The sequence below is a fragment of the Mizuhopecten yessoensis genome, unplaced genomic scaffold (assembly GCF_002113885.1).
Source record: "Mizuhopecten yessoensis strain PY_sf001 unplaced genomic scaffold, ASM211388v2 scaffold9425, whole genome shotgun sequence".
NCBI lineage: Eukaryota > Metazoa > Mollusca > Bivalvia > Pectinida > Pectinidae > Mizuhopecten > Mizuhopecten yessoensis.
The window spans coordinates 274,586-287,649 of record NW_018408041.1 but is presented as its reverse complement, the minus strand read 5'-3'; the positions used below and the strand labels follow the sequence as shown (position 1 = coordinate 287,649).

Genomic DNA, 13,064 nt, shown 5'->3' with positions numbered 1-13,064 from the left:
CTCGTTTATATTTGTTTCTTTCTTTCTTGACAGTAGCTTCCCTGTGTCTTCAGCCGTGTTAACATGCCGCAGTTGATTCGGTATTCAAGGACTTGCTCCGGATATTATAACTTCCGTGGTATATGTCGACTGCTGACGGACAAACTTACAAAACAGGGTTTTCATGAAATGCAGGTAGATGGCGACTATGGACACGTTTTAATACTTGCCATCATGATCCCATAGGGAAGTATGCTATTTCTTTGTGTGGTATGAAGGTCTGTGGTATTATTTATACTCAGTATTGCTGTCACTACTCGAGCTCTCGATACGAGAACGTAATGTTACCTGGATTCGACCTATATTTACGTGGCGGGTGTCGTCGATGAAGCAGAAGACGCTTAACGTTCTGGAACACCTGGTCTTATTCTTTTTCAAGGGTCTCCATGCCAATGTTTTGCCTTTGTCAATACTTCGCCTAATCTATCGCTTTTGAGTTCGAATAATGGTTTCGTTGACACTCTGGTATTCTGTTGTTGTTTTAAAAGCACTGGCTGTTTCACTGTTAAGGTACAATATCCTTTTCCGTTTCAGTTTAACTCTACTAACCAATAGTTCTCGTATATTCATTCTGTTATGTTATCCGACAAGATAATCAGGGACTACCTACACACATAGGATAATCAGGGACTCCCTACACATACAGGATAATCAGGGACTCCCTACTACAGGATAATCAGGGACTCCCTACACATACAGGATAATCAGGGACTCCCTACACATACAAGATAATCAGGGACTCCCTACGCATACAGGATAATCAGGGACTCCCTACACATACAAGATAATCAGGGACTCCCTACACATACAGAATAATCAGGGACTCCCTACACATACAAGATAATCAGGGACTCCCTACACATACAGGATAATCAGGGACTCCCTACACATACAGGATAATCAGGGACTCCCTACACATACAGGATAATCAGGGACTCCCTACACATACAGGATAATCAGGGACTCCCTACACATACAGGATAATCAGGGACTCCCTACACATACAGGATAATCAGGGACTCCCTACACATACAGGATAATCAGGGACTCCCTACACATACAGGATAATCAGGGACTCCCTACACATACAGGATAATCAGGGACTCCCTACACATACAGGATAATCAGGGACTCCCTACACATACAGGATAATCAGGGACTCCCTACACATACAGGATAATCAGGGACTCCCTACACATACAGGATAATCAGGGACTCCCTACACATACAGGATAGGTATGCCCAAACATGTCATGTTTATGTTGTCTATGGTCTTGATTTCATCTTCTTTGTACTTACAAACAATTTTAGATCCAGTGGCGGAACAACAAGTAGTAGTCTAACCACTACCGTATATCGCCGATAATTGTACCATTTATTGATTATAACTTGGTCTACTGACTGTTAGAATGCTTTGTTGATTTCTTGTACTGGAGTTGAAGTTTGTTACCGTTGTTTTGTTGTCGACCTAGGATTACATAACCACTTAAATGATAATGTTTCCGTTTGTCGTTTTTCTTTAGTTTTATTCTCACGCCCTTTATTTCCTCCTTTTGTATCGCGGAAGGATAACATGATGTGACTGTTTCGGGTAATCATCTTGCAGATTTCTTATTTCCTTAGAACCTTGTCCAGTGATTTGGGTGGTTTGTCTTTCGCCTCAAATACAAGTGTGACTAGTATGACTTTATCTTAGTCCACTATGCCGATCCTTATCACATGATTAGGTATTATTTTCATGGAATTTGAGTGTGTTTACATTCTATCAGTAAATACGACAAAAGTGACAAGGAAAAGTAGGAAATCTATGTAATTTGTAGTAAAGTCGGAATTTATTCAGCAGTTTTCCACACTTCATTCATTACAGTTTGTGGATCAATTTGGCACTGGATTACATCATTTCTGCCTGCTATTTCATTTCTCTAACTTATATCGACTCCCCTTTTTCCAAGAATACATTTAGCTACTGTTTTGTCGCTCATTTCGGAAAATTTGACAGTTTATTCCATGTAAAATGTTTACCATAGTTTCAAATATTGCATATTTTTCCACGAATAGAATATGTCACTCCGCAATAAAATGTATATATCACAACAGTTTTACCACGTAATTTACATATGAGATTCTGTCATAAAGGTAATACAAGTCATCAGATAATTCCCTTGTTTCTTTAACCTTACATTTTGCTTCCATAGACGATAAAGGTCGAGTTGTGTATGGACGCTCGAAATATGTTTCTTTTCTGACGGAGCTCCATCACTGCTCTCCGTGTGTCTGAATGACTCGTTTCATGAAGTTTTGTGTGATTTTGTGCTCTGCGTTGAATAAACTGTCATCATTTCATGATTGTTCTGTGTGAATCCCGATGAATTGACGTTTCTGTTGGTGTATTAAAATACGGCGATTCAGATAATGTCTTCGACTGAAACATATCCTCTCCATTCCATAACTTCCTCCACATCCAAACACTGGCGGGAGGAACATCCCATTTTTATGCACACCGATTGAAATGTCTTTTTTTTTTTTTCATTTTTTTTGTGCTGATTATCACATCGCAAGAGTTTTTGAGTTCAGAAGAAGACGCTTATGTTTGCCCAAACGACAAACTGCATTGCCCATCGAATGTTCTTCTCCTTAACCTACCCACGTTCCTGAATATGACAATCGGAGACACGTGGCGCAGGAATGTTTACCTTTCCGGAGTTGCAGGAACATTTGCCCCTCCGGAACACCTAGTTTCCATTCCAGTTCCGTGACAGTTCCAGTTGGTTTTAGCGACACTTCGGTTTCCGAAGCCTATGACTAGATTATTTAGGGAGATATATAGTCACACAAATACATAAAGATGCACAGAGAAACACAGAGACAGACAGACAGAAATATACAGACAGACAGACAGACAGTGACTCAAAGACAAGGAGCATTGAGTTACATGAAGATAATCATAAAATAAATGTATAGAAATTATCATTTCTTTTCATATTCATAATCTATAAGTGTTTTTGAAATCAAAGCCAGAACAAAATTACAATAACTGTACCCAATATAAACAACGTTGTTACAGGTGTACTTACGGACATTAAGAACTTATTAGTGCTACTTAACACCAACAGAAACGTATGTTTAAAGTGTTCCTCAACAGTCCTTAAAGACTTCCTACTGGAAAGGGGATCCGTATGTGACATAGCGGTGGTTTAATCCAGATAATTGAACGGTGTTTTGGCGGTTTCTATGCCAATATACGCAACAAAAAAGGAGAGATCTACTCAAAATGTTCTCTTATTGCCATCAGGCAAGGTTTGCGGCGGCATTTACAAGAACCATCACGTGACAGAGATTTCGACAGTCCATTGTTTGTGCACCTTCTTTTAATTTTAGTAATTGTACCGTTACAATTAACAACAACTCATTAATCAAATCTTCAAATGTTATGTTCAAATTTCCAGCTGTTGTTAATTATTAAATATGTCATCAATGAAGTTCCTCGTGTTTGTCTTTTTATCGTCAAATGACAGTCAAGTGATGTACTAAATCTATTATGACCCTTTCCCTCGGGAACAGCTCTCTTATAGTGTCGTCTGGACAAGTATAGTGCCTCCCCAGACAACACTATAAGAGAACAGTTCCCTCAGGAAAGGGCCATAATAAAATAATAGACAATGTAAATGCAACACAAAGTAATTAGTACAGCAGAATGTCTAGATAACGGACACACTAGTTTGGGTTATATTTGATTAGAGCGGTACACCGCAAGAACAAACTTGTCCAATAGCAATATTGTTGCAGTCAGTTAAACCATTTTTTGACGGACTTCCGATAGTGGCATCACAAAATAACGTCGTCATCTGATTGTGACCTCATCATGTGGAAAACACGATCCCACATGGGTGTATCTTACATACGTATTGATGGTAGAAATATATTTATTTCTTGGGAACGATAAAATAATGGTAAATATGATTACCTTTGTTATCGGTTATGAGTCACTTGTTGAAATCACCAACCTGGAGGAAGATACAATAAAAACAGCTAATTAGTATTCAAATTATGTTGAAGTATGAAGATATTATTCTGTAAGATTAAACACTATACATTCTGTGTTATGTTTGGATATGCCACAAATACACTATGCCCCCTTATCGATAAATGCTGTGTGGAACATATTGTATCTTTTGAATATGGANAATCGTATATATTGTCTGAGGATGTGGCGTACGTGAAGGACTTATGTATACTTATCAAAACATAATTATGTTTGGGTTATTTCCCTTTGAAAGTTTCTTAGGTAAGTTTCAGTAGCGGTACGTTATAATTCAGTTCAAATTGTGAAAACAGTTAATAATATAAATGATTTACATCAGTATCATTGAAGTGCTTTACGTGTTATTTTGACGATTTTAATGTCATTCTTTGGCCTATTATACCGTGCATATATAACATATTTTTCTCTTATGAGTAAATGACTACCTCGGTAACCTTGGTAATGGCCTTTCTAACTGATCCTGTGGTGGCACATTTCAGGGTGCTAACTGTTTAGTACTGTATGTCATTATTTGCCTGTGGTATTTACTTGATTGGCTTCGTTTTATTTCCAATTTCAAGACAGTACGTGTTTGCCATTTATTTTACTTGATGTGATATTTTATTCTGTAGTGTACATGTTGTCCTGAGAAAGGAAGGACTGGATCTAAACTTATTCTCATCCAGACTGTTGGCAGTACATGTAAAGCCTCTAAAAATGTATGTGGCACATCGATTTCTAGTTGTGATAAAAGGACATAAGCAGCAGTATGCCCTCATTCTGTCACGTGTTATTTTCTGGACATAACATCAGACTACATAACAAGTTAGTTTGTTGTCAGGATAAACGTGCATTACGTCAAACATAATCAACACATATTGGTACAGATACAAATATACAGTGTAATACAGTTTATAGGGAGCTATATACAGTGTAATACAGTTTAAAGGGAGTTATGTACAGTCTAATATAGTTTATAGGGAGCTATATACAGTGTAATACAGTTTATATGGAGCTATATACAGTGTAATACAGTTTATATGGAGCTATATACAGTATAATACAGTTTATATGGAGCTATATACAGTGTAATACAGTTTATAGGGAGCTATATACAGTGTAATACAGTTTATAGGGAGTTATGTACAGTGTGATATAGTTTATAGAAAGCTATATACAGTGTTATACAGTTTATAGGGAGTTATGTACAGTGTAATACAGTTTATATGGAGCTATATACAGTGTAATACAGTTTTGTAGGGAGCTATATACAGTGTAATACAGTGTATATGCTGGTATGTACAGTGTAATACAGTTTATAGGGAGCTATTTACAGTGTACTGCATGCAGTTAAACATTTACATACATCAAAATGATAAATCTGAATAAAGAGGATATTATTATAAAAATGTTGAAATTAGTGATATAATGAGCCTGTACAACCCCTAATGGTCAATAACATGTCTTAAATGTATGACTTATACGTATGTACTTACTAATGTTATAATTATTCCAACCTTATGAGTAAATCCACTGAAAGGTGTCGGTAAACGTCAAATTCAATATTCAAAGTGAACTGGGGTTCCCAACACGGCTAAATATAGATCCAGCTAGACTTCCGCTGAACTGGAAATTTCCAGGCCATATTTGTATTTATTTTTTTACGTAATGTCAGGATGCTTACATTTTCCAGTTGTTTGTTCAAGTATGTGTATATATATGTAATTAAGTTATGATCTATGATCACAAGTAATGACAATAAGTATTCGGGGATTAAATTCACAAGGATAGAGGTCTGTACAATTTGTTAAAGGATTCACGAGTATTTATATTGTTATGTATACAGAAATGCTAAAACTCATTGTAAACCACTCTGACATGGAGGAAGAAATCCAGGGTAATTTTGTTTAAATGTGTTTACCACTGTGGTATATTTTCATGTATGAACTAATATGGAATAATGAGATACAATCTTCAGTCGTCCATGTTGAAGGATTTCCATATAAACAGAAATACGTCCATGAAATGTATACTTTGACACTCTGAAAGGATAATCGTTTCTGGATTAAAGTTCCTTTTGAAAATTATGCTATACTTCTTATCTGGGAACGTCATAAGAGAAACAAGAAAATTTACGGTATTGAATTTCATATTGATTTCAAGAAAATATCAAACCTACACATATAGTAAAACTGATAAGGTGTTTTTGGAAAGCTGGAGCAGGGTAATACAACTATTGTTAGTATACGTTCTAATCATGTAATTGTTTATTTCACAGTTTAATAATGTCATTATGTTTTTAAAAAATCCTGACGAACAAGCCCTATTTTAACAATGACTCAGAACTTTAAAATTGTCTTGGAGCAATAAAACAAAATAAAAGTAGATAATGTTCTCAAACGTAAAAAATGATTTATCGACGACACAAAACACATTCTATTAGAGCATGCAAACTAGCATGGGTTTGGAGACTATCGTTTAAATCAATTTAGTCATGTTTGCTAATTTGTGGTCAGCAAAAGTTCAAGGCCACAAACTTGTCCGGATAAAAACAGATGCTACGGTACATCTGACAACGGGTTGTTACAGTCATAGCTACGTCTAAAACGGCACAGGAATAAGGTCATCAGAGATTATATATTATACCATACATATTTAGTTTCTTTGGATGTGAATAAGCTTACGGAGCCTTTAGCTTGTGTACACTGAGGCGTAATTCCAAGGATGTTTAATGTAAAGGATTGAGTGTAGTGATGATCAACCTAGTTTATACACTGAGTCGTACTACCAAGGATGTTTAATGTAAAGTATTGAGTGTAGCAATGATCAACCTAGTTTATACACTGAGTCGTACTACCTAGTTTGTTTAATGTAAAGGATTGTGTGTAGTAATGATCAACCTAGTTTATACACTGAGGCGTACTACCAAGGATGTTTAATGTAAAGGATTGAGTGGAGTAATGATCAACCTAGTTTATACACTGAGGCGTACTACCAAGGATGTTTAATGTAAAGTATTGAGGGTAGAAATGATCAACCTAGTTTATACACTGAGGCGTACGACCAAGGATGTTTAATGTAAAGTATTGAGGGTAGTAATGATCAATCTAGTTTATACACTGAGTCGTACTACCAAGGATGTTTAATGTAAAGGATTGTGTGTAGCAATGATCAACCTAGTTTATACACTGAGGCGTACTACCAAGGATGTTTATTGTAAAGGATTGAGTGTAGTAATGATCAACCTAGTTTGTTTAAGGTAAAGGGTACCATGCGCACTACGTCACTTATAACTGCAAACAAAGTTCCATTCAAGAGAGTGTTCATGACTTATAGTATTTCCCCTTCTATAAAGAAGATTAAGTAACCAAAAGGAGTAAAATGCATGGCAACATGTGATTTTTGCAGAACATTTCTATTGAAAAGGACAATTCTTCGCGATAGTGAAGCCTTTTACCTTAAAACACAGTTTACCCACTGAAGCGTACGGTCAGGGATGTGTTTACAATTGACAGTGCATTTCAATGATAGAAACTACATATGGGGTATTGCATAAAATAAACTAGTTTCCCAGTAAAAACAATCAGCGTAGAAATGTTCAAATGAAGTACGCTACGTCACACATCATTGATATATCTGAAAGTGAAAGTAAAAGAATTCACAAGGTTTACGTTACTAGTCCTGATAAGCTCTTCAGTAAAGTCAGCCTCGTATGGAAACTTAAAAGTTTACGAATGTCAACGATCTGCTGGAAAATCCGTCCAGCAAACTGAACAAAAATATTGTCAACTAGGAACTCGGTCAATCCTACGGTTTTATCTTCCTTATATTTCATCTTTGACGTTTTTTCCGGAAAATATGCTCCAAAATATTTTAAAATCATATAGGAAGTTTTTATGATAACAGCTATAAACGAAATGGAGAGAAAGAAACACGACAGCATATTCACATTTGGAGTTTCTATTGAATTAATTATTTACTACATCCATTTTCAACTCAGACATTTTCATTTCCGATATTCATCAATATTGAAGTATTTATTTTATAACAGGCAACTTAATATTACTCATTTTGAAGCAATAGTATTTTACATATTTAAATCCAAGCGCTCGCCACAAATGTTCTTCCTGTGGAACCTCTGAATAGTTGAAAGCGCTATGGAGCTGCTCAAATTTGCATATTAAATAAAACGGATATATACAAAAGAAAAATACTGAATTGATATTTGTTATATTAGGATTGAGTGTACATAGAACGATAGATTTGTTATATTAGGATTGAGTATACATAGAACGTTAGATTTGTTATATTAGGATTGAGTATACATAGAACGATAGAGTTGTTATATTAGGATTGAGTGTACATAGAAAGATATATTTGTTATATTAGGATTGAGTGTAAATAGAACGATAGATTTGTTATATTAGGATTGAGTATACATAGAACGATAGAGTTGTTATATTAGGATTGAGTGTACATAGAAAGATATATTTGTTATATTAGGATTGAGTGTACATAGAAAGATATATTTGTTATATTAGGATTGAGTGTACATAGAACGTTAGATTTGTTATATTAGGATTGAGTGTACATAGAACGATATATTTGTTTACAGTATAACTAGTATATAACTAGAGTGTTAAAATAAATATATAAATTATTCCTCATAATGGTGTCAACAAGGAAAGACGAATAGAGAAACAGATACAAACACATCACGTACAGTACACACACGAAGTTTTCGTTCTACAAGCCCTCGCATAAATATTTTAAAATATTAATTTGTGTGTCTTAAAGTTTTCATTTTATCCAGCCACATCAAAGATTGTGGAACATATTGATAAGTTTTCGTTTCATCAATCCCTCACAGAAATCATGTAAATATTTATTAGTGTGACTACAAGTTATGTTTTCACCAAACCGTAACAGAAATCGTGCAAAATACTTATTAGTGTTTCTTGAAGTTTTGTTTCATCCAGGCATTACAGAAATATTTTATAATATTTACAAAAGTGTCAAAAAGATTTCGTTTCATCCAGTCCATATAGAAATCCTGTACAATACTGATTATTTTGGCTTTAAGTTTTCGTTTTATCAAGCCCTCACAGAAATCTTGTTAAAGATTGATTAGAATGTCCAGAAGTTGTCGTTTCACTAAGCCCCCATAGAAATATTTTTTTAAATTCATTAGTTTGTTTAAAAAAAATCGTTTCATCAAGCTCTTACAGTAATATTTAAAGATATTGATTAGTATGTCTAAAGGTTTTCGTTTTATCGAGCCCTCACACAAATATTTTTTGAATATTGATAAGTACGTCTAAAGGTTTTCGTTTTATCGAGCCCTGACAAATTTTTTTTTTGAATATTGTAAGTATGTCTAAAGGTTTTCGTTTTATCGAGCCCCTACAGAACTCTTGTAAAAGGCTGATTAGTATGTTTAGAACTTTTCCTTTCATTATTGAAGTTTCTGTAAAATAAACATGGTGGGCTACTTAAGTAGCATATGAAATTAAGCCTCTTAAAACAGTACAAAATAAAATATAGATTTGGCCATCATCGTTTATTCTTACAGCGTTTTAAGTCATACCACACATATGACGGATGAACGGAAGACACACACATATTTTTGCGTTTTTGGATTTTGTTAATGGATAGAGTATGCCAAAAACGAATTACACTGCACTCATCGGCGATGCTAGAGGTCAAACAGGTGGAAATCCGAACTGGTCTAAATTACTTAAAAGCAGAAGAGGAGGTGTGTAAAATCCCTTAATTATATGAATTCCAAAAATTATAGGATAATTATTAATTTCAAATTGATTTATATAGAAGGAGGGCTGAAAACCAGACCTTTATCATAAGCATATACACATAATCCAAGTACAATATATATTTGACGAATAAAAATTAAGACGAAAAATGTTGGCCAACGTGCTGTAGCTCTGTATTTAAAGCATAGAAGAAAAATTAATGAAATTTCATTGTTTAAAGGGAGATAACTGTAAGCAATATAAGCATAAAACGATTCTTAAATGACAATTTCATAATTCACCGATTAACGACAAGTTTAACTTTTTTCGAGTTTCATGACCTTTTTTCGTGAACGCGCCTCTATATCTTTCCATGCTTTTGTTAGTCTCTTATATATGTACTGTGATGATTATTAGAAGACGAAATAAACAAATGGTTGCAATGCATGTCCTTATTGTCCCGGTGATAATTTTTGACCACAATGGACATATATACGGTTGTTATGTAGACCTTACCTTAACTGTTGTCTAGTTTTTCTGCTCTTCAACTGTACTACGACTGGTATCCCGAGTACTTCTGTATTGTTGATATTGAGCTGATGATGATAACGATGACAATGTAAAAACAAAAACAACATATACAATTATCGATCATATAAACGCGAAGTTACCAATAACTTCACTACAGTTTATGAATGATTGACGTGTGAATAGCGTAGATACATTACATGTAAACAATACGTGTGTGTAACGTCAATATTCTCAATATAAAAGGACGTTTGTATAGTGTGTGAAACGGACATAAATATATGCTATACTTGGATTAATAAAGTCAATACAGTACATACAAAAGATACATGGTAAAGTACTAACTAATGCAGTAATGTATGTAACAAAGTAAAGCATGGTATGCAGAAGTAAAACTACAATTGTTTAGCCTGGACACAGTAGTAAAACTACACGTGTTAGCCTGGATACAGTAGTAAAACTACACCTGTTTAGCATGGATACAGTAGTAGAACTACACGTGTTTAGCCTGGATACAGTAGTAAAACTACACATGTTTAGCCTGGATACAGTAGTAAAACTACACGTGTTTAGCCTGGATACAGTAGTAAAACTACACGTGCTTAGCCTGGATACAGTAGTAAAACTACACCTGTTTAGCATGGATACAGTAGTAGAACTACACGTGTTTAGCCTGGATACAGTAGTAAAACTACACATGTTTAGCCTGGATACAGTAGTAAAACAACACGTGTTTAGCCTGGATACAGTAGTAAAACTACACGTGCTTAGCCTGGATACAGTAGTAAAACTTCACCTGTTTAGCCTGGATACAGTAGTAAAACTAAACGTGTTTAGCCTGAATACAGTAGTAAAACTACACATGTTTAGCCTGGATACAGAAGTTAAACAACATGTGTTACATTACATATATTAGGGATATATATATAGCGTTAAAACATAATATATAATAAGAGCGTAGTTCTCGGGCGCCGAAGGCGCCCGAGCGAAGCTCTTTAATGGTAACACATTAAACCGCATTGAACCAATAGGTCAACGTGAACATTTATTTTTCATCGTCTAAAATTTCATCCGCTTTTGATTTCAATTTGTTGAGAATATGAAAGAAATAATTAACATTTTTGAAAGTCTGGTTATAGTCTTTACATAATTTATGTATGCATCACCACTCGTAAAAGAAACAATGCATAATTCATTTATGTCGAAATCAACAATAATTTTCCAGACAACGAACCCGAGTTCAACGCCCTTTTTCAGCAACGTATTACTTTTTCACAACGCATGCCGATTTATAACTAGTTAGAGACATAAACTGTTTAATTGTATTTGCATTATCTGTCAAACCTCAGTGACAGTTACACAATTTTAAATTCGATCCGGTGTTTTAGGATGGAACAGGAATTCTAAATATCGATATAACGACAATCTCAGTTACATCAAAGTATTACAATGTTTTCTTTTTTTAATTTCATTTTTTTAACTAACATCTCTGTACATTTACTTTTATAGACTTATCGTCAAATATGTAATATGCACCTTTTTCTATAGCAATTACCGAACAGTTTTTTCCCACCTTATTTCAATCATTCTTTTTGTGACCTGACCGAAACACGCAGAGGATTTATTCTTAATGTGGGAGGAAGCCGGAGTATCCGGAGAAAACCCCCGTGGAGGTCATCTTGGTGAAGACGAGCGCGCTATCCACTGCGCAACCCGACCCATCATATACGTTACGCACAAGAACTAATATCTACTTTAGGTTTGAAAATGGCGTCATTGATGCAAAAATTGTATTGTGAATACATTTTTACCAATCATCAACGATACAAAAAAACTACATACGGGAGACCGGGGAAAGTTCGGCCACCCCTGATATTTTTGTTTTTGAGCTAATATTTATAACTTAAAGATCTTAGCAGTTTAGTTGGCTGGGCATTCACACGAAAACATGGCGAGTAAAACTCTAATGTAAAATAACTAAACAGGAGAAAATTACTTTTGAGAGGTTAGAAACAAAATCATGATCCCGCTTCTAGTAATGCGAACTTTCTGTAAACGGAATTGCTATTTTTTACGGTCAAACGTGTAACACACTGACAGCTTCAAATGGTATACATGTACATAAAAGCCAAGCCAAGCACTCACTACCATATTGCTGTACTGTAAGAATTTATTGAAATATCAATTTGGGCCCGGACAGTTTCGGCCAATGATACCGTGGCAAGTTCGGCCCATATAACACATAAAAAGTCGTAAAATTGGCGATAAAATCTGACGTTGCAGGCTTTATAACGTCATAATTAAGCTAGTTCCAATGGGGCCGAACTTACCCGAATGTCTGTCCGAACTTATCCCATTGCGGGGCTCGTTCGGTCATCCAATCATCCGACAGGGAAAATTAAATAATGTTCAAAAACGGACGTGCTGCCATACTTCCAGGAACGGACTTTGATAAAAAAAAATGGTCCGAATTTGCCCCATCTCCCCTATTGTTATGAAGGTCTTAATCTCATTAGAGTTTATGTTTTATTGTTATCCCTCGACTAACCGACTTTGAATACATTTTATCTTGCCTCATTCTGAAAGCAGTATTAAAATGATCTCATTCTAAGTCAGTAAATATTAGAGAGCTTTGCCTTTTCATATTAGGGACATAGACGTAGCGTTAATACATTATATATAATAGGGACATAGACGTAGCGTTAATACATTATATATAATAGGGA

The 13,064-nt window shown here is 35.0% G+C and overlaps 1 protein-coding gene across 4 annotated transcripts in view; it reads right to left on the bottom strand.

Annotated features, from left to right (window-relative positions):
• The window catches only part of LOC110458074, a 41,962-nt gene that overhangs the window by 25,107 nt on the left and 3,791 nt on the right, over positions 1-13,064 (bottom strand). For 3 of the 4 annotated variants that reach the window (XM_021509628.1, XM_021509636.1, XM_021509630.1), the window contains 2 exons: positions 10,327-10,406; positions 4,004-4,043 (listed from right to left, as the gene is read on the bottom strand). The gene's annotated coding sequence lies outside the window, so the exon portion shown is untranslated. Of the gene's footprint in view, positions 1-4,003; positions 4,044-5,556; positions 5,650-10,326; positions 10,407-13,064 lie in introns of those variants that run through there. The other variant, XM_021509629.1, reaches the window with a different exon arrangement.